Genomic DNA, 22,848 nt, shown 5'->3' on the forward strand with positions numbered 1-22,848 from the left:
GGTGGGGTAGGATGGAGAAGTGCAGGAATAAAGAAGAAACAAGACTGCAGCCGATGGGTGGCAAGTGCGGGTAGCCAAGAGGCAGTGCGGGATTGCAAATGGACAGGCAGGGACCTGGGCCCGAATTCAGAGGTTGACCAGTGCATGGATCAGGTAGGTGATCAGCAGGGCAGAGGAAGAGAGAAGGCAGAAACAAAGAGAAAGGTCTTGATTTGCTTCCGGAACCGGAGATGGTTCTGCTCAAGTTTGCGAGAGGCAGTGAGGCTGTTTCCAGAGGGAGGCCCCAGCCGAAGAAAGAGATCTGCCCCCAACTCTTTGCTTGGAAAAGTGACTGAACCGCAGAGAGTTTGCGGTGGAGGAGCGAAGAGCTCATGCCATCCTATATATATTTATGCATATGATACAAAATTTACTATGGCATAAACCTTTCTTCAGTAGTGAAATCTAACTTTGCTGTAGTTGATTTGCAGTTGTAGTAATAAACCATATTTGGGATCCTGCACACAAACTCAAGGAGATATTTCTCGAGTCTCCTGTTTGTGGAGGTGCTGCCGCTGGCACAGTGCACAAAATTGTAAGGGGGCCTCACCAAATGTTTTGCCCCGGGCCTCATCACATCTTGTGACACCCCTGCCCTGTCCTGTGGTCGGACCACTTCCTCATCCGGTTTCAGCTCTCCCTGACCAAGCTCCAGAAACCTCTGACCACCAAACGAAATCCTATACCTGGGCGCAATACCCGCAACTTGACCCACCAGGATTTAAAGCCTTCTCTCGCTGCCATTCTCAGCTCCTGTGCTTTGGCCCCTGACTGCCCCCCCCACTTGATCTAGCTAACCTATATCATTCCTGTCTGCTTCAGACCCTCGACCTCCATGCGCCACTTAAAAGCAACCGTCTCAAACCCCACAAACCCAAGAATACTTGGTTCACGGAAGACCTTGTGATATTGCGCAAGACCACAAGGAGGGAGTGGGGGTAAGTTCTGGGTGTACTGTGAGAAACCCGAAAGTGTCTCCCTAGCTAGTCCCCAGGGATCTGTCATCCAGGTGGCCAGGACACGGCCAACGCTATTGGATCCAGTTCCTGGGGGGGACCAGTGAGAGAGGATCACTTGGATGGGGGATTCTCAGGGAGTGGGAATGGGCAGCCGATGGGTGAAACGCAGTATCCCCCTTCTTTCAACACCTTTTCTCCACCTACCACGCAGGACATTCAAAAACACTGCCCCCCTTTTCTGATAGGAACACTTTTGCACAACACGAAAGAGAACAGACTAACACAAGAGCCGTTTACCCGACATGTCCCAATACAAGGGTCAGGCAAAGTTGGGCAATTGACCTGAATCACACACACCTGACGGCCCTTTCCCTTCCCCACAGGGATAAAAGGTGGAGCACGAGAGCACAGTACAAGCAAGGCAGACAGCACGACACGGCAGCTAATCCAGCCCTGCAATTCAAGAGGAGGAGAAAGGCGCGAGCATCGAAGGGGTGACAAAGAGAGAAACAGCCTAGCCCTTTCCAATCCAGACCAGCAGAACCTCCCGGCAAAGAAGTGTAAGACCGTGTACAATAGCTAGGTACACGGAGGCTGCCTATGCACATAAGCAGGACAGAGAGAGACACCTGCCACTGTGGTACCATCCTTGACTCCAGATGCTAAAGATGCCAAGCAGTTAATCAAATCTGGTGAGTCGAGGGGAAAGCTAATAAGAAAACCGAACTATGTTGAATGAAAGATGCACAGTGGCTAAAGAATGGAAGTTCAAAGAACATTTAACATTAAGGAAAACCAGCTGCTAGAGGGTTCCAGCAACACGTGGGTGCACACTCGAGAGACTCTGGTGAATCTCGCATGATAAGAACTATTGATACCAGAAGGCCTTGGGAAGGCTGTAAAGGAATGGTTAAAGTGCTCATACAGGGGTCTTGCAACATCCTCTGTACATTCGAAAGACTTTGACCGACAGGTGATTACACTAGGCATGATTGATGAAGTTGGCAAGAGTGAACCCGGGAGAGGGATGCTGACAAAAAGGAGCAAAGCCTGAAGTCCTTGAGAACAGTTGACAGAAATGAACCCAATCAAGCGAGGTCCACAGTGAACTGTTCAGCAAAAGTGGCAAGAGTGAAGCCGAAGGAGGGATGCCGATAAAGAGGGGCAAAGTCTAAAGTCCCAAGAAACAGTGTGTTGACAAAGGTGAACCCGGCAGAGGCATGTCCACGGGACCTGTTTAAAAAGACATTAAGATTTGAGATGGAGAGGAAAGCCATAGTGAACCCAGCGGAGGGAGGATGACATTCAAGAGGGGTCTGCGCCCGGAAGAGGGGGACCCAAAAGTGAGAAATCAACACCCTAATTACAAAAATAAACCAAACTTTTATTTTGTTATTGCTGAGACATCAGGCCCTCTAAAGGCAAGATACTTTTGAAAGTAAAGAGACTTGGCCCTAGTGAACTTGATAGCTGAAACGGAATTGTCAACTCGTGCTGGGAAGGCTCAAGTGTGTGCTGCGCTCAGGAGACCCACCTTATCCCGTGCTCAAAACATGGGGAAGGGAGACCCCTGGCAATCACATCCTGACATTTTATTTGTGAACCCTTCTTTCTTTTGAAACCCCTATCCCACACCCTTTCTATATTTAGTTTTAATTATTTGGCAATAGGCTTTTTTAGTATCTGCCATTTATTTTGACAAGACGCCACAAAAACTGCCTTATTTTCATTTGATGGACAAAGCTTGAACCCATCTGAGATTTAGGTTTAGGTTAGGCGTTTTTCCACCCTGCATTTATTGTTCAATAAACACCCTTGAACTGTGATCACTTGTGTATGTCTTTACTGTTGCCACCATGAGTTCCTTGTCTCGGGAGGATAGCTCAGGGGCATAACGCTCGCCTTGGAAGCAAGACGACATGGAGCACCACAGGTTCAATCCCCGGGTCCGCGCTTAGAAACCTCTGGGTATTAAGCGTGTTATAAATAACCTATTATATCATTACAGTACCCAGAGGGAAGGAGTGAGCACCTGTAAGTGCCTAGGTGAGAGGTTAGCTACAAATAAATAAGTGCAGGCCTATGGTGGCATAGGCCAGTGGGTACCAAGGCAAGTGCTGGGAGTGGGTGGATGCTCAAGGCGATTTGATGTGGGAGGCCAGGGCCCAAGAGGACACATAAGGGCCCTGGTCACCAATTTCAGCAACTGTGGGGTTTAGCAGAGGAGGGAGGAAGGGAAGGAGGAGGTGAAAAGGAAAGTCATGAGGAGTTTCCAGAATTTGAGGACGGGGGAGGCCGTTCCATAGGAGGGAGCCTGCTGAGGAGAGAGATCGGCCACCAGCTTGCTGTTTAGCGAAGCGCTTGACACACAGAGACTTGGTGGCGAAGGAACGTAAAGATCTGGAAGGAGTGTATTTAGTGAGAGCCAATTGTAGTAGGTGAGATGATCTTTGGTCAATCGCTCCTTTAATGTAATGCACTGCGCGGCGAACTGCCAGAAGTTAGTTTGTTGATGTCTGCTGGCTGCTGCGGTGCAAAAGCAGTGATACAAAAGCGGTAATCTGATACAGAGTCGGAAATACCTCGACCAAGTGGAAAGAAAACAAAGGTGTCCTTTGCGGAAGATAACTCCTCAAGAACAGAACAAGGGGACAAATATAAGCAGAAACAAACAAAGGCGCCAGAAAAAGAGAAAAATAAAAGAGATGATTTAAGCTACAGAAGAAGTCGGATAACTCCAGAAAAGAAAACGTTGTTTCGATTGGCTAACATAAAGATAAACAAAACCAAACTTGAAAGCCCCAAAGACCGCCCCGCACAGAGTGCAAAGGAAAAACATGAGGGCAAAAGGGTTGATAACATACCGAATGGGGAAACTCGTCACAAACAATATCATCAATATAACCAAAGAGCACGACAAAACAAACCAGAAATATCTCCACACAGAAAAAAGTCAGATATAGCAGATAAGCGAAATAACAACCAAAGAAGAGAAAAAACTAGTCCAAGCGACAGACACTCAGAAAGAAGAACTAGATTAAACAGAAGACTCTCGGACTATTCCATACAGTTAAACCCCACTCGGACATCAGCAATTTTTACTCACAAGAGTAACTCATCACGCACCTTGAAATTAGAAAAAAGTGACAAAAAGGGAGAAAAGATCTTACTAAACAGAAGAGCAACCATGAGACTCCTACAAAAAGTTCATAAAGGAGACCAAATTAGAAGTATGGACTTAAACATAGTGGAGTTCGCACACAAAGCTCGGACGGATAGTATCTTCCTGCATATCACATCTCAAACAGTGAAAAAACTCCTGTTATCAGTGGCAGGAGACCTAGCCAAAAGAGGATATACCTTAAGAGAAACTACAGCAGAGGAAAGAGGGCACAGGAGAGATGATTCACACAAAATAAGAGAAAAACGTAATTATGAAACAAACGAAAAAGAAATAAGGAAAACCTCACAGACAACACCTGTAACTGAAAGACTAACTAGGACAAAGAGGAAATTCAATTCAATACCGGAGAAAGATGACCGAAAAGAAGAAGAGGAACGTCGAAAATCACGAGAATTATTGGATCAAAGCGATTCAAAGACAGAAAGTTACAAGGAAAGAGCAAAGACCAGAGAAAATCTATTCTCCCAAGACAGCTGGACACAAAACAATAAGAAATCACAAAGAACATCTCAGAGAAAGCCTAAAGGTCCGTTTCTTTCCCAAATCGCCAGAGAAAAAGAAAAACGTACCATTCGTGAAAACGCCTCGACGCAGAATCAGACGAAAGAGGCAGAAAAGAACCCTAACAAATGGGCATGGATTCCTTCGGCATTGACAAGATATGTTAGGAAATAGCTACCAAATCCTCCCTCTGACAACCTAGAAGGAGAGACGTTAAAGGAGCAACACGCAGTCCAAGAACCAGAGCAAAACATCATCCTTGGCTCCTGGAACACAAGAGGCCATATTCACCTGACGCAACCAGGAGAGGTGAACCTTGGCCTATTCGACCTAATAAGTCTGCAAGAGACCTGGTTGCTACTTCCGCCGAGCCTGGACGGCTTTGAAGTATCACTCGCACCGGCCCAAAAAGGAGACAGAGGACGTCCTATTTCAGGCCTGTTGACAGCCGTAAGAACTGGCGGAGCTCTCAGTATAGTCCACAACCTGATATCATCTCTGGCAATTCAGGCAACATTGCTAGAATGGAAGAAAGAGGACTCTAGGCAAAAAAAAAATCCAGGCAGGATCTTATCCTATTATTAAACATCTACTGGAATCCATTGGTAACAAAGACCAATGGATTCCTAAATAATGTGGAAAAAATTCTAACGGACGCAACAGAAATGTATGACATGGATCACATCTTGATATGCGGTGACTTAAATGCCACCTGTCCTACACTTGAAATGGAAACAACACCTCATAACATGAGTAGTTCAAAATCAACAGTGAGAGGTACAGCATGGGCAAAACTGATGGAATCTCGAGATCTGTACAACTTAAATTCCCTAGAATCAGCTAAATCCAGAATTCCAACATGGGAAAGTGCTGGCAGAAGAAGTACAATTGACTACATCTTTGCCTCAAAAGAGCTATATCTCCTAACCAAAAGTTTCAAGGTAGTGAAGACCATGGCTAGTGACCACAATTTACTAACTGCAACGAGGCCAGCAAAAAAAAAGACTCCAGTGATAATGCCGAAAAATCTGGAAATTAACCAACAAGGAAACCGATTGAAAATTACAACAGAAGGCATAGTCTGTATCACGGCAGCTTACAATGGACAAACAAATCGAAACACTTTGAAGGAAAAACTGGATTATCGTCCTCTTTTGATCCCTTACTTACATCCACGACGCAATAGAGCAGATGACAAAACTCATTCACATATTTATAACGAAGAATTGAGGATAAAGAAATCAAACCTAAGAAAGGCCACTCGGCTTGCACGAACATATCCAACACAAACAAATATAGATTCGGCAACTAAAACCAAAAGACTCTATAAATCGTGGATACAATCGATACGATGGAAATTATATCAAGTGGATGCAGAGAACATGCTGAGAGCAGTGTGCAAAAAAAACTCACGAGAGTTCTGGACAATCATAAAGCATAAAATCGCACCCACGGACACAAGAACCATAAACAGTGTCCCAGAAGAAAAATGGAGTGAACACTACACTGACTTATACAAAGATCCTACCGCAGGGGAAGTGACATCAACTACCCAAGACTATTCCAAATGGATAGCATGCTCAGAGGAGAATATTCTGATAAAGATCAAGAATCTGAACAACTCCCATGCCCCAGGGCCAGACGGCATCTCCAACGCCCACTTGAAACAGGATGCAGAAATTTGGACTCCACTAATATCAGAAATCTTCAGAAGATCGAGGATTTTGAGATCCATCGCTGACACGTGGAAGACAGCAAACATCGTCCCAATTTATAAGAAGGGCCCGTGGGACGCCCCTAGAAATTACAGGCCGATCGCACTATTAGGTGTTCTCGGCAAACTGTTCGGATCACTGCTGTTAGATGAACTTCAGACATGGCAGAAAGAGGCAAAAACAACGGACCCCTTCCAATCAGGGTTCGAAAAGAATTTGGGAACGTCAGTCAACATTATGCTGATCAGCATCCTGAAATCAAAAGTCTTTGAGGGACAACCATCAATATTCATTGCCTCAATTGATCTGGTACAAGCTTTTGACCACGTGAATAGGGATACACTGTGGAGAAAACTGGAGAAACAAAATTGCCCACCATCTATTCTTGATCCAGTGAAAGCCCTATATAGCGAAACTTCCATCAAAATCCGGCTCAACGAAGCAGGCTTGATGTCTGAAAGCATAAAAACGGCAAGAGGTATGAAACAAGGCTGCCCTCTTGCGCCGGCGCTGTATAAGGCCTACATGGCCGACATAGCAGATTCCGAAAACGACACTCGATCATTTCCTCCGCAAATAGGCAATTCAAAAGTGACAAGACTGCTGTATGCAGATGACATTCTACTAATAGATCAAACAGCAATTGGACTCCAGAGACAAATAGACAGTCTCACAGCCTATCTGAAGAAAAATGACTTGGAGCTTAATACATCAAAAACAAACATTTTGGTGTTAGAAAAATCGACGAGACCGAACGCAAGATCACAATGGTTCGCAAATTCGGAGAAACTAGAAATAGTCAAGAGCTGTACTTATCTAGGGGTGAAACTCTCGTCCAGCAAAATTGATAAAACGATGCAAGTACATCTGTTTTCCAAAACAAAAACTGCACAGGCAATGTCTTTGGATAGGAAATTCGGGAAATTCTCAATTCTTCCACTCATAAATTTATATAGCGCAAAGGTCTGTCCAACTCTGACCTACGGAGCCGAAGCCATGCCACATCTGCCGAAGACACTGTGGGCTAAACTTGAAGGTATATTTTGGCGCAGACTACTACGACTCCCAAACTCCACTCCCATTGCGATCATTCGATCTGAACTGAGTCTACAATCATTGGAATCTGTGGTCACGAGAAACAGCCTATTATTCCTGGGTAAAATCATAAGGCACCCACGACCGAAAATCCTGGACATCATACTTCAAGAGTTGAAGAGTGAAAAAAACCCAATGATAACAAGTTGGTACAGTAGACTACTGGAACGAGCGGATAAAATCGGATGTTCAGAATGGGACATAGAACGGATCCCTGGAAAAATAAAGAAAAAGCTTAAAATACAAGATTGGATTGAGACTCTAGACAAAGTAGAAGATCTCACAGTCTCCACACACCATACAACGAACACTCAGAAAATTGACGAAGTCAGAAACTATCTAAAAAACTTTCCAGATAAACGACTGAGAACAACCTTTTTAAGAGCAAGGTTAAATTTATTGAAAACCAATGAGATTCTCTTTCGTAGAAAACAGTCGACTACCAAAAACTGTCGCTTTTGTAAGAAGATGGAAACTGAAACACTACGCCATCTCCTCCTTCATTGCTCAGGAAAACCTGCGCACCATCTATCTCAATCCACACAGAGCTCGGCACCTAACCACACATGAAGAAACTTGGTGGAACATGCTAATGTGTGGCAATTCCACATCTTTGACAGTGGCTACAGCGAATCTTTTGGAAAAACTGAAGCTGGAGGAAATTAATCTATAAAGGAAAATGTTATTGATAGTCCTAGCAAACAGAAAACTGCACGATATTCATAATGAGAAACAGCGAAAAACGCAAGAAAATTTGGACAGAATTTGTAAAAAATTGTTAACACAATTAAACACAAACAAAAAAACAAAAAAAAAAAAGGGGTAATCCGTAATATTTATTGGGTTGGTTCCGGGGGGAGGTCTCTTCCTTTGCATATATTACCCGGAAATTACATAGTTAACAGCAATTAATTGTGAGTAATTAAGGAGCTCGGATACACCTTGTGCCTGCGCGTAGTGACTGTGGAGATATCTCTTTGAAGCACGCGCTGAGCTAAAACTGGTGCTAGAGTCAAACAACGTCCTCAGCTGATTCAGCCGGGTGTGAGTCTAGCCTAAAATAGGGCTCACTATGATAGTCCAGCTGCTCAGTGGCGGTGCAGCGTCTGCAATACCCCTATTAAAAGTGGAGGCAAGTGGAGTTGGCAGACGGAATGACTCTGCTGGTACCTGCTAAGGTGCCTGCCACAGTGTGCCTCCTTAAGGATCTGAAAAATGTTGGCAAGCTCGTTGAGTCCTCCGAGGCCTGCCCCCTCCTACCTGGACTCGGCAGCTCTTGCCGGTTATAGGTCAAAGGATAAAAAACATAGGATCGAATTACAAAAGGGTCGAATCAAAAGGACCTAAAACAAAAGGGTCGAAAACATACATTTTTTTTTTTAAGTTTTTTTATTTTTTTTGGGGGGAGTCCCCCCCAATCCCCTTTATTTTGGGTAAAAACCACTTTTTTTTACAAAACGGAAACCCAAAAAAATATATATTTAAAAAAAAAAATTCGACCCTTTGGTTTTAGGTCAAATTGCATCGATCCTTTGGCATTCGATCCTTTGGTATTCGATCCTTTAACTGGACACCACTCTTGCCCATAAGACCCACAAAGTGGTGGCCAGTGGAGTGGTCAGGAGCTTGCAGGAACTTGCAGGAACTTGCAGGAAGTGTGGTGGAAGTGGCCTCTCAGGTTGTGAAAACTAAACTGGATCAGGAGAGTGAAATGAGTGCTTAAATCCTGCCCTTCGAGTACACAAACAAGGTTGCAGGTAAAGAGGGGTGGGCCGGGGCTAGAAACTCAGTGTGGAAAACCAAGGACATACTCAATAAAGGATTGGGTTATTGTGACCCCCGCAGCTGCTGAGGTGGGAGAGCCCCCTGGAGACAGTTTGCCGCTGCTGGATGGGACAGAGGGGCCCGTGGGGGTGCCAAAGATTGCTGTGCGGATGCTGCAGACAGATTTCATCAATCAAAGAGAACAACTATGAAAAAGGACCTTCATGGCTTGCAAAGAGGAAAGACTGGCTTGGAAGATAATACAAAGCTCAGGCTCAATGCTAGGTCCTCACCTCAACTGGACTTGGAGACTGCATGTGAACGGCAGAGGAATACCCCTTCTCCAAATCTGTTACCTCTCCAGCGGTTAGAGGATGACAGCCGGCTAGAAGACTGTGTGCAAGAGCATAGAATACATATTGTGATCCCTGACCTGAATGAGGGGGCAATGTAGATCTGGCTCCCATTGAAATGGAAGACAATTCTTTAATTGAGACAGGGGTCGCAATTGTGAGTAACCAAGGGTTAAGCGCTAGTGCAAATGAAAGCTTAGCTAACCAATTGGCAAAAGATCTGGCAAATTAACTGTGAAAATCGCTAGACAAAAACGGCAGAGTTTATTTAGGGTAAATGATTGCCTAAGAATGTTAGATCATTCATTGACGTAGGCGGATGTAGCCTTGGAGAAAAAAGCGATGGATGATGGTAAGCTCGCAAACAGCGAGAATCAGCTGATGATAGGGGAAGTGACGCATGCAAGTCAAAAGATGCAAATCCATGAGATAGCTAAGAGCCTGATGTCCAATGGGGGTATCTTCACGGACAGTAATGACGCCCGAGACGAAATGAAGAGTTACATCGAAGGTCGGCATTTAGGAGCTGGGAGTCAGATGATGTCGATAAAATCCCACAATCACAGGAGGAACCCTGCTCTCAATCATCTTCATCCTCGACATACCCCCCCTCGGAGCCCCGAAGACCGGTGAGAAGAAAGAAAAGCGGGATGGGTTTACAGGCGGCCGAGGATCTGATGCATCTCCAGCAGCTTGTGATGGCGTTTATGTCAACATTGTTAACTCCCTTTACAAAACTCTAAGAGGGAATCAACAATAACCTCCAAGATCAATCTGCCTTGACTTCTGGCTTGTCCAGTAAACTGAATGCGCTGGAACATCTAGCAAAGAGCGTGGAAAGGAGGTTGGATAAGGGGGCGGAAAACCCGATGACCTGGCAAAATCACTTATGCGATCTTGTGAGGCGGTAGACAATAGACAAGTCATTGATGATGGAGGCACTTCTTCAAGACTGCCAATGGATGAGATCACATTTCAAATCTGTATCTCAAACAAAAAGTCCTCCACGGGTACCATCGGATGGGAAATCAGAATCTCCAACTTCACAGGTAGTAATTGTAAATGCTGAAGCTGACCTCCAGGCCGTGGGGGTGGATCAATTAAGGAAAGAACCTGAAGCCGGTAGAAGTGACCCGGTGGGAGACAAATTAGGGAGAAACCCATTTCAAAAAAACATCTTCTCAGTATTCAAATCTAAGAAGGGGATGGACCCAATCATTGTACCTGAAGATGATGAGGAAAAAAATTCACAAGTTAAGAAAAAAACGAAAAACATGCCAGCCAAACCAAAAAGGCATTTATAAGACACATCCGCTCGCCTCCTGATAGAGACAATCACCCGGCTTCAAAAAAAGCCAGAAAGGAACTGTCATTGCAAAAGGATAAAAGTCGCGATTTGCCATTGGCTTCAGAAGCAATGAAAGAAATTGGTCAACAGCGGGCTCATGATGGGGATTTAAGTATCCTTTTAGAGGAAATTGAGAATGTGGAGGAGGATGAAAGATGGAAAGAAGTGAGTTGCTCTGAATGGGAAACCATAGAATGTTTGATGGACATGGCCCATAAAACTCAAATAAAATCTCTACCCATTGCTGAGAGACAAACGGCGGTTGAAGAGGCTAAAGTGTCAGTTGATCATTTCAAGACATTGGAAGAAAAAAGAAATGGCAAACATCAACAGACTCCCATGAAGAGCACAATGAGTAAGGAGGAAAATAAATGGGAGGATAAAGATGCAAGATCTAAAGTGGGAGCTAAAAGATCGTACAGCAATATAAGAAACTCCAATTTGAAGGGAGAAAGGAGTGCTAAAACCGGTGACAATAGGCGTGACAGCAGGAAAGAAAACCCCAAACCAAAGAAACAAATCAGTGCTAAAATGTATGTGGAAAGAATTGAAAAGGACACGAAAATGCCAGTGTTAAACAGAAGGAATGTCCTGAGACTGATTAACTCTACTCTGCCAGCACATACGTTTGCATCTAGGGATATTAAGATTGTGGAATGTGTTGAGGAGCAAAAGCCTAATTGGGTAATACTCCATCTAGTATCCCTATCTAAGAAAGACTTAGTCCTAACAGCAAAAGAGAAGTTCCTCAGGTTGGGCTATGAGGTAAGCGATTACAATGCACAAATCCGAGCTAATTGGAGAGAAGTAACAGCACCTAAAGAGGTGGAGAAGGATGTGCTCAATATGAGATCCAAAGTTAAAAACCCAAAAGCAAAAAGTGATATCCTTAAAGGAAAGTAATGAAGAAGAAACCACAAGGCCAAATAAGGAATCAACAGCTATAAAGTTCACCATTGCGAATCAAAAGAAGACCCAAGAAGGAAAGGTGGAAAAACAGGCTGAGAGTATAAAGGAGGGGGTTTCTTGGTCGTGGTTAACTGAAGCTTTGGACCGTCCGAGATCCCACTAGATTTATGAAGAAGCAAACTCAGCCCTCTTAAAGATTGGCTGCTGGACTACGAGAGGGTTTCATTGTCTATTCACTGAAAGTGTTCCGGACCTAGATCTATTTGACATCCTGGTCTTCCAAGAGACCTGGCTAAGGGAAGCACCCCAATATGATGGATACTTAGCCCTACTGAATCCAGCTCCAAAGGGTATAATGGGCCGTCCATATGCTGGCCTGTTAACATTAATCAGCTAGGTAGGGGAGAAGGTGGAAATACTCCAGAAATTCAAACTTTGAAGGGCAAGAAGAATCTGGCGCTCAAGAGGTGGAGATGCACATTTCATTGGTGGACAAAGCCAGATATTCCGAAGCAGCCAAATCCTACAAAGTCGCAATACAGGACGCCAAGAAATGATTCTGTAAGCAAAGAATTACGGACACCTCTTCATGCTCTAAAGATCTATTTAGAGTACTTGGTGAGCTTGATGTCCCTTGCCCTGTGATCTCCAAAGTGACAAAAGACACCCTTTGGTGCACAGATATTCAGAACTGCCTGCGGCAAAAAATTGCTATGATTAGGGAAGGACATCGCTCCATGCCCTGCATCACCCAAGACCCATCCACCAGAGTCAGCATAGAACACGCATCTCTCTGCCATCTTTTGGGTTTTGTGAAATCTTGGAAGCTGACATGTTTGATCTACTTGTGAAAATCAAACCTACAATCTGCAAGGGTGATATCTGTCCGGCAACCCTTGTCAAATTATGTGCAGAATGGTTGACGCCTTTGATAACCAAATGTGTCAATCTCTCATTCAGGGAGAATATTGTCCCAAGCTCTCTTAAACAAGCTTGGATCTCACCACTCTTAAAAAAGCCTTCTTTGGACCCCAACATCACAGGCAACTATCGTCTAATTACCAACTCAACATTTCTTTTGAAGATCCTTGATAAAGTGGCTTATCGGCAAGTTCAAAGATTCCTGGAGCTTAAGAACATCCTTGACTCCAATCATTCTGGGTTCAGAAAGAATCATAGCACGGATAAAGGTAAAGCATTGTTTTTGATGCTATTAGATGGTACTGCAGCGTTTTGTCTTGTTGCTCACACTATCTTAACCACTAGGCTGCAAGACACTGTCCACTTCTCTACTCAGGTGGCCAGTGGGTGCTCTCTTTCCTCTCCAAGAGGATGGCGAGAGTGTTCTTTGACAACTTTGTTGCAGAAGAATATGTTCTGGATTGTGGGGTGCCCCAGGGCTCTTGCCTATCCCCAACACTTTTCAACATTTTTATTCTGCCTCTTTTCAGTTGCCTGGATGCAGAAGGGGTTGAATATGCAAATAATGCGGATGACACTCAGTGTCTCTTTCCCCTTTCCGGCAATTACGAGCTTGACCCACAGGCCATTAATAACACGTATAATCGCATCCATCATTGGATGACTACTAATGGCCTGGTACTGAACAATGGGAAGACAGAGATTATGTTAGTAGGCACAGCCTCCAAACTACATAGATTGGATAAGTCGTATGCTTCTTTTCAAATCACCAACTGCCTCTTAACTACACTCCCCAAAGTTAAAACACTGGGCCTTACACTGGACTGAGTTTACTGTGAAAGCACACGTCAGAAGCCTGGTATCTCGTGCTTCCTATTATGTCAAGCTACTCATTAAAGCGAGAACCTTTCTTGATAAGGCAGACAGCAAAACACTGGCCAGTGCAATTATTGGATCATGGATGGATTACTGTGCCACTCTTCTGCAGGGCACTGGAAAAACAGAGCTGAATCAGTTGCAGGTGCTGCAGAATAATGCATTTAGGGCAGTGACTGGCTTGCGCAGAACTGAGCATGTTTCTGTAGCGATAAGATCAATTCAGGACTCTATGTATCACACATGCTTTAGTCCAGGAGTGGGTACAAGAAGACAGGCAGTGAATCTCTATCTGATGAGAGCTGGAGAGTGTTGTTGGGACGATAGGAAAGTGGATTTCCTTGACATTAATGAATGTTCAGCTGGGCTTTAGTCCAGGAGTGGGTAAAAGGGAACAGGCGGTGAATCTCTATCTGATGATAGCTGCAGAGTGTTGTTGAAGGCACTCACACCTTAAACCGATGTCTTGCTAAAGCTTGTGGCCTCATCCGTGGGCAGTGGAGGAACCTCCCGACGTCCTCCTTCTTGTCCACACGACTGAAGCTCATGAACAGCGAGATCTGCTCGAACTGCCAGGAACATCTGCCTCAGCTACAGCTCTTCTTCACTAAAAAGGTACTGTGCAACCGCGGTCTGGAAATCTTTTCGGCCATCTCTTAAGTTTGTGGAACTTTGATCAATTTCAAAGGCTTGTCCTTCCCTGAACATTCATCAAACTTTTCGCCTAGCCAAATTCTTCTAAACTCCTTGGTAAAGACTTAACCGTTACTACCAGAACGGTCCTATCCAATACAAAGACTCTCAACCATTGACTTTGGCCAAGGCCTATGAGATGAATTTCTGGTTGTAGTATACTGAAACCCTTTGCCCTGCCTATGAATTCATTTGTACTGTTGATTCTTATAACGGTGTCTTTTTACCCTTTTATTAAGTATCTGAAGTGCTATTTTGCTCCCACTTCAGTGGAGCTAAACATGATCATTTACTTAGCGTACTGGGGAGTGAAGATTTCTCGGGTACTAGATTTAGCATTGGTGATGTGGGTATTGTATGTGGCAGACTAGGCAAAGAGGATAGCTTGTTTATATTGTTTGGCTATGGTGGTGAATGTCCGCCACTTGGCTGTTCGGGGGCTTGGCGCGGCCCTTGTTGGCAAGGTTTCATTTAGTCTTAGGGTGGTAGGTGGTGGTCATGTGCATACTTTGGTGGGGAGTTCGTCCTCAGCGGTGGTGTAGATGGGGTTTCAAGTTCCCTGTGAGTGGTGAAGATTTCTCGGGTGCTAGATTTAGCATTGGTGATGCAGGTATTGCATGTGGCAGACTAGGCGAGGAGGATTAGCTTGTTTATAGTGTTTGGCTATGGTGGTGAATGTCCGCTTCTGAGCTTGTGTGGGTGGCTTTTTCACTTGGCTGCTCAGAGGCTTGGGTAGGCCCTTGTTGGCAGTGTTTCATTTAGTCAAAGGGTGGTGGGTGGTGGTCAAGTGCATACTGAGGCGGGGAGTTCGTCCTTGGTGGTGGTGTAGATGAGGTTTCCCGTTCCCTGTCGGTGGTGAAGATTTCTTGGGTGCTAGATTTAGCACTGGTGATGCGGGTATTGCATGTGGCAGACTAGGCGAGAAGGATAGCTTGTTTATATTGTTTGGCTATGGTGGTGAATGTCCGCTTGTCAGCTTGTGTGGGTGACTTTTCCACTTGGCTGCTCGGGGGATTGGGGAGGCCCTTGTTGGTGGTGTTTCATTTAGTCTTATGGTGGTAGGTGCTGGCCATGTGCATACTGAGACGGGGAGATCGTCCTTGGCGGTGGTGTAGATGGGGTTTCACGTTCCCTCTTGGTGGTGAAGATTTCTTGGGTACTAGATTTAGCATTGTTGATGTGGGTATTGTCTGTGGTAGACTAGGCGAGGAGGATAGCTTGTTTATATTGTTTGGCTATGGTGGTGAACGTCCGCTTCTGAGCTTGTGTGGGTGACTTTTTACACTTGGCTGTTCGGGGTCTTAGGACTACAGGTATTAGCAGTAAACCCACTTGGTAGCAGTCTGTACCACACAGAGTCACTTTGGTAGCTGTGGCAGAGTAGTCAGACTTCCCTCAAGAAGAGTTAGGCAGTATGAAAAGTATACACAATAGGCACTTAGACACAATAGCACAAGCAAACACTGACCAGAGCTTTGGGTTTCAAGGTATATTATTATTTATTTAAAAACACACTGATTGAAAACACTCCAGCACTTATATTAAAAATCACTTCAACACACTGTTACTATTATATATATACACCCTTGGTAACTTAGTTGAGACAAGTCTTGGTTAACACCACTTATTTCCATACAGAGGTGAGTGCTTAACTAAAGATGGCACTCTAATAAGTTTTAAAACACAAGGGGGGAAAACAAGGCAGAAATCAGGAGAACATATGACACCAACACTTTACATCAATTACAGTTAGGCAGGGTAGGCAGAGTCTACTGGAGAGCAAGGAAGTTCAATTGCCAGGCCCCTCGTAGAGAGAGCAAGATGCAATGTGCCCAAGATCACCCAGTGGGGTTATGCCCACAAGTCTTTGTAAAAGAGTCACAAAAGGGTTGGTTCAGCTCAAGAAAAGTTTAGCTAGGGTGTCCTAGGCTAGCCCAGTTTCGAAAGCCGAGGGCTAAAACTACCTCGTACAATCGGTTGCAAGGGAAGCCAGGCAGAACACAATACCTTAAAGTGGAAAGGTGCCTCCAGCGGGTGCAGTTGTTCCTGGCAGTGGGTGCAAGTCTCGACTTCGTCCAGGGGAAGAGAAGATCTCGACGTGGAAGAAAGAAGAACGTCGTTGCACTGCCAGGGAAGAAGCCAGCCGCGGAGTTTTCCGGTTAAAGGGTTCAACCCTTTTCTCGCGGTTGTGGTAAAACGTGGTATCCCGGTTGCCGGGGTGCTTGGCACAGGCAAGGCGGCCACGAGATGGTCCAAGAAGGCGAAAAAGAAGGCAAGACTGGTTATCCCCACCAGTCAAAGGAAGAAGACTCTCCGGACTGGAGATCTCTGTCGTTGGGAAGTGGTGAGACGGTTCAGCAGGGCTCCACCGGTGGTGTCGTCGTAGCAGGTCGGCTCAGCTTCTCCCTCTTCGGATTCTTTAGGTCCTGTGGCGACTTCTAAAGTTCCAGCCCCAAAAGCCCTGCTTTTATGCAGAAAACCCCCATTCACTCAGCCTAGCTGTCACTCAAACATGCTAAGTGGTGAGCCGGGCGGCTCACCACTGGGCCAATCAGGACGGAGTGCGACTTGAGTTGCCAAGGCAACTCAGTCCAGGGTGCCTAAACCCCCTCCCAAACCCCCTGTGGTACCCAGACATAGTGGCACCACTTTGGAGGGCTTCTGTGCAGAAGCCCGCCAAAAGTGGAACAAAGGCTCAACCTTTGGGTTGGAGTCACAGAAGCAAACACAAACGCCATTTTAAAACCGAGTTCTGGCAAAAAGACCCAACCGGTGAATTTATATTAATTTAATAAACCGGCGGTATCTTTAACATTGCACCAAAAAGTGGTGCGTTTAAAATCAATGGGAAATCCCATTGGGAAATATTCAGGTGGAATATTTCCGTGGTATCCACTGCCACCAGCCAAAAACTCGGCGAGGGGGGACGGGACAGTGCCCCCTCGACAAACAGACCCAGGGGCAATCGAATTGCCCCTACCAGTACTTCCACAATATGATGGTTTGTACTGGTTTTGGTTCACAATTTAGGACTAGTAAAGTCAATGGTGACTTTACATGCCCTGGGAGACAGTAGTCAGTCCCAGGGTATGGAGTCTATGTTTGGGGGTCACTATGACACCCCGGTGTCACTGCACTGAGGGTGCTGTGTAACACACATACAAAAACCAATGATAGCCTATGGGAAAAATACCCCATAGCCCAGAAGCACACAAAGAGTTAAAGAAACACACTCAAATCATGTCCAAGAGTGAGGGTAAAAGAGTCTCACTCTTGGCAGGAGAAAAAAATAAACCCCAAAAATCCAGCAAAGCTGCTGGGGGACTCAATAGGTTAGGAAATTCAGCCTAAACAGAGAATTCTCCCTAACAGCTGAGCAGCCAGACTTAGCTCAAGAGTTTAAGTGAGCAGTAGAACAAGTTACACAAAGGACCACCAATCACAGTGATTCAAGTAAACACTTACTCAAGGTTTCTTGGTAAAATAATATACATTTATTTACTCAGTCAGTTTGAAAACATTACACTAGCAAGAGCAACGCCAATATCACACACTAATAAACTACAATTACAGCTCCAGTAAGTAAATGAACAAGTTTAGCTCTCCTGAAGTGGGAGCAAAATGGCACTTCATATACCTTCAAAAGGGGTAAAAAGACAAGGTTATAAGAATCAACAGCACAAATTAATTCATAGGCAGGGCAAAGGGTTTCAGTAAACTACAACCAGCAATTCATCTCATAGGGCTGGGCCAAAGTCAATGGTTCAAAGTCTTTGTATTGGATAGCGCAGTTCTTGTAGTAAACGGTTAAGTCTTTGCCAGGGAGTTTAGAAGAATTTGGCTAGGCGAAAAGTTTGCCAAATGTTTAGGGAAGGACAAGCCTTCGAAGTTGAGGAAAGTTCCACGAACTTTCGCGATGGCCGAAAAGATTTCCAGACCGTGTTAGTACAGAACCTTGTTAGTGAAGAAGAGCTGTAGCTGAGGCAGTTGTTCCTGGCAGTTCGAGCAGATCTCGCTGTTCCTGGGCTTCATTCGTGGGGACAAGAAGGAGGATGTCGGGAGGTTCCTGCACTGCCTAGGGATGAGGCCAAAAGCTTTAGCAAGACGTCGGTTTAAGGTGTGAGTGCTTTAAAGTCCACGAGCTGGTTTCCTTCCCCCTGACTATCCGGTTTTCAACAGCACTCTGATGAAAATTCGACCAGATGGGGACCGTGTCCAGGTGGTTTACGAGTTGGTTGTTCCCACCAAACTCAAGGGAAGAAGTTAACCTTGAAGGGCTTCTCTGTCGATTGGAGTTTCAGGCAATTCGGACCTGCAGCAGGGCTTCACCAATCGTCCAGGAGTTGCAGCAGTCCTCTTCCTTCAGTTCATCAATGGTTCTTTCGTTCCAGTGGTCGAGTCTGCTTTCCAAGTCCCAGAGACCTGCTTTTAAACAGTTTTCCCCCATTCATTCCAGCCTGGCTGTCACTCACACAGCAGGGTGGCTCTCCTTGCCTGCCAGCCAGCCGGCCAATCACACCAGAGTGCATTCAGGTCTCCTAGGAGACTAAGCACAGGGAGTTTCGGGCACCTCCCTCACATCCTGTCCACATCAGACACTCAGGCGCCAGAGGAGGGCTTCAGCACTGAAGCCCGCCAAAGGCCAACGAACAAAGGGACCAAACCTGGTTTGGCGCACAGAGACAAACACAAGAAGGACCTTTCCTAAACGAAATGGCAAAAAAAGATGATAGGAGTCATTGGCTGACCCAATTTTTAGCTACCGTTGTTAGCGGTCGGGAAAAATCACGGTAGTTGATCTAAACCACTGCCACCATCCATTTAAAGTAGGCAATGGTAACATTTTACTTTTACATGTGTGTTTTGACTCAGGGGAAGCTAGGCAACACCTCCAGCACTCTATAGAAAGATTAACATTACAACATTCAATTTAACATTACAGGCTCTGGGAGACGGTAGTCAGTCCCAGAGGAGGTATTTTAACACCCCTGTGCCACTGCACTGAAGGTGCTGTGTGACACACAGAAAAAGATGATGCCCCTGGAGTTTTTTAAAACTCCATAACCAAAGGACACAAAAGTAAAACACACATCAAAATAGATGAAAGAGTGGGAAAAAAGGCTCACACTCTTCCCAGGTAAAAAAAATAAAATCCAAGAAATCCAGCAAAGTTACTGGGGGTCTCAAAAGGTAAGGGAAATTAGCACATTCTTGAGAATTCTCCCTAACAGTGTAGATGGGGGTTCACGTTCCTTGTGGATGCTGAAGATTTCTCGGGTACTAGATTTAGCATTGGTGATGCGTGCATTGTATGTGGCACACTTGGCGTGGAGGATTGCTTGTTTATATTGTTTGGCTATGGTGGTGAATGTCCGCTTCTGAGCTTGTATGGGTGACTTTTTTCACTTGGCTGTTCGGGGGCTTGGGGACGCCCTTGTTGGCAGGGTTTCATTTAGTCTTAGGGTGGTTGTGTGCATACTGAGGAGGGCATTTCTTGTCTCTGTGGATTGCGGGTGGGGGCATGGTGATGGCAGGGGATGAGGCATCTGGGTTTAGTGAGCCTGTTGGGCCTATGAGGGCAGATGCAAGAGGGCGCATGTATTTTACGGTTCAGTGTGTCCCTTGTGCGTTGCTTTAGTCGGTCGTTCCTTGCCATGGTTGCAGGTGGCTAGACATGGTGATGTAAGCCAGAGTGGCACTGGGGGGAGGTGATTTTTCCCATGGTGGATGCTGATGTGGGTTTTGCTTAGGAGTGGAAAGATCGGGCTTTGAGGCATTGGAAGATATGAAGTCTTGTGGATATACTGGGGTATAACCAATCTTGTAGTGGATGCATTGTTTGTGTGCTGCGCATGCACACATTTTGCAAAGGCAACATGCTTGGGGGCTTTAGATGCTCGTGTGATGAGTGGGCGTGAATTGAGGCAAGAGAGGCTCGCTGGTGGGCTGGGTTGCCGGCGGGTAGGATAGATGTTGACTGCGTGGTGCTCTGGATTGCGGGGCGGCTCTGCGTGTTGTAGTTTATGCTAGCTCAGGGTCAGGAGAGCTGGTGGGAGGAAGGAGCTGGGTGGGCTGGTTTGCCGGCCGGTAGGACAGATGTTGGCTGTGTGGGGCTCTGGATTGCGCGGAGGCTCCGCGTGTTGTAGTTTATGCCAGCTCAGGGGCGGGCGAGCTGGTGGGAGGAAGGAGCTGGGTGGGCTGGGTTACCGGTGGGTAGGACAGATGTTGGCTGTGTGGGGCTCTGGATCGGGGGAGGCTCCCCATTTTTGTAGTTTATGCCAGCTCAGGGGTGGGCGAGCTGGTGGGAGGAAGGAGCTGGGTTGCTGGCGGATAGGACAGATGTTGGCTGTGTGGTGCTCTGGATTGCGGGGAGGCTCAGCGTGTTGTAGTTTATGCCAGTTCAGTGGCAAGCGAGCTGGTGGGAGGAAGGAGCTGGGTAGGCTGGGTTACCGGAGGGTAGGACAGATGTTGGATCGGGGGAGGCTCTGCGTTTTTGTAGTTTATGCCAGCTCAGGGGCGGGCGAGCTGGTGGGAGGCAGGAGCTGGGTGGGCTGGGTTGCTGGCGGGTAGGACATATTTTGGCTGTGTGGGGTTTTGGATCGTGGAGAGGCTCTGCGTGTTGTAATTTATGCCAGGTCAGGGGAGGGCGAGCTTATGGGAGGAAGGAGCTTGGTGGCCTGAGTTGCCAGATGGTAGTACAGATGTTGGCTTTGTGGTGATCTGGATCACAGGGTGAGAGATATTTTGACCCATTCAAATGTGCCCCACTGCATTCCTTCACAAATGGGGAAAGAAACAGCCAGAAATGGATGCGCTAACCCGAAAATCTGCAAAACTGCGTTGGGGTCACAACCACAAAAGGCTGCACACCCTGCCACACACAGTCAAGGGCGGGTAAAGACAGAATTCTCACTGCAGGAGCATGCCAGTGGGTGCTGTTACATTCAATATGGAGCAAGGCAGCAGAATTGTCCTGAAAATCGAAAATGCCTTTTAAAATGTTGCTTTGCAACCTTCAATGTGCTGTTTTGGCGCTAGATCCATGCATTTCCACTGAATCCTTGAGAGTGAAAGGGTTACAGATCATCCAGTGTGGCTCAGAGGAGCCGGGCCTCATTGACTGACAGCAGCTAAGAAATGTATCTCATGAAAAAACAGCCCAACAACATTTGTTGTCATTTCCACAGGAAAGATGCGGCTAAAATGGCAACATGTAACAATTTCAACTGTGCAGGCAGAAACTCCAAACAAAAGGCTGGATACGTATATCCAGACTGCAAAACAAATCCCAGCACTTAAGGAAAGAACTGGGGCTGAATAAAATGTGTGTGCTGCAGAGGAAAATCTGATGTAAAGGACTCAGTTTTAATGTGCTTTACCCTGCAGAAAGTGCAAAATCGCCTGTTTAAAAGCATGTTTTGTTGAAAGGCCTAATTCTGTAAAAAATGTCAAAGGATTGCTAAATGTCAAAATCCACCTATAAACTGTGTCTAGATTTAATGAAAGATGTAAGTAACTTAAAGCTCAAACACAGTCCTGAGTTAATCAACTATTTAATTCTGATCTGACAGCCTCAGCCTGGAAATGGGTGACACCTCACTGCTGGCAGGAAAGGACTAATTGCTGCTGGGAGGTTTTCGCATACTCATGGCAAAGAACTCATCAGACTTTTGTCTGGGCCCCAGCAAAAGACAATGGCAGGCTTGAACACTCACCCCCACAGAGGAGGGGCAGGAAACTTCCCTCTCAAGGAAGAGGACCCCCACCCTGATCAAAGGAATTTGACAGCTGCTCTCAGTTGAAAGAAAAGTTTTAAAAAACTGCTACGGTCTGTTGGTGGTTAAATGCCTATTTGTAAACAAGCTGTAAAGACTTTTAATGCTGCAACCCTAATATTGTATACCCATGTTCTCGGGGTGATTGCACAGATATGTACCGAATTAGGAATTGTTAGGTCAAGTCTTTATGATTAAAATTGACAAAATTTCACAGAAAGACAAGGCCAGCTCTCACTGACGTAGGAGTTGGATGGAAATGTAACCCACAACATATGTAATGTATGTGTCCGATTTTATTAGAGGGCATAATTATAGAAATGTGTATTTGTGGGAAAGTTACATTTTGGTCCAAATAACTGGGAGTTTCGCAAGCCACATCATAAAATATGACAGCCTTTCTGTCTTCCAACCAGAACAAGGCAAATGCCTTGGACCTATCACAGCATTGTGGGTGTGGGTTGTAAGTCTGCCCCTACCATAAACTGAGTGATGTCACTTGGCATGATAAATATGGGATCCTCACAACACACAGACACACACTGATTCCTGACTACATCCTGATTTCCGCGTGATGCTCTGGTCCTGACTTCTTCATCCTGTTCCAGAACTTTTCATTTTGTCCTGATTCCAGACTACTTTGCAAAACCCAGGCCTCTGCATTTGCTGAACTCTTCTTCAGCTAGGCCCAAATCCTGAACCGCGTCCCGAAACAG

The sequence above is a fragment of the Ambystoma mexicanum genome, chromosome 6p (assembly GCF_040938575.1).
Source record: "Ambystoma mexicanum isolate Mex_15411 chromosome 6p, UKY_AmexF1_1, whole genome shotgun sequence".
Lineage (NCBI taxonomy): Eukaryota > Metazoa > Chordata > Amphibia > Caudata > Ambystomatidae > Ambystoma > Ambystoma mexicanum.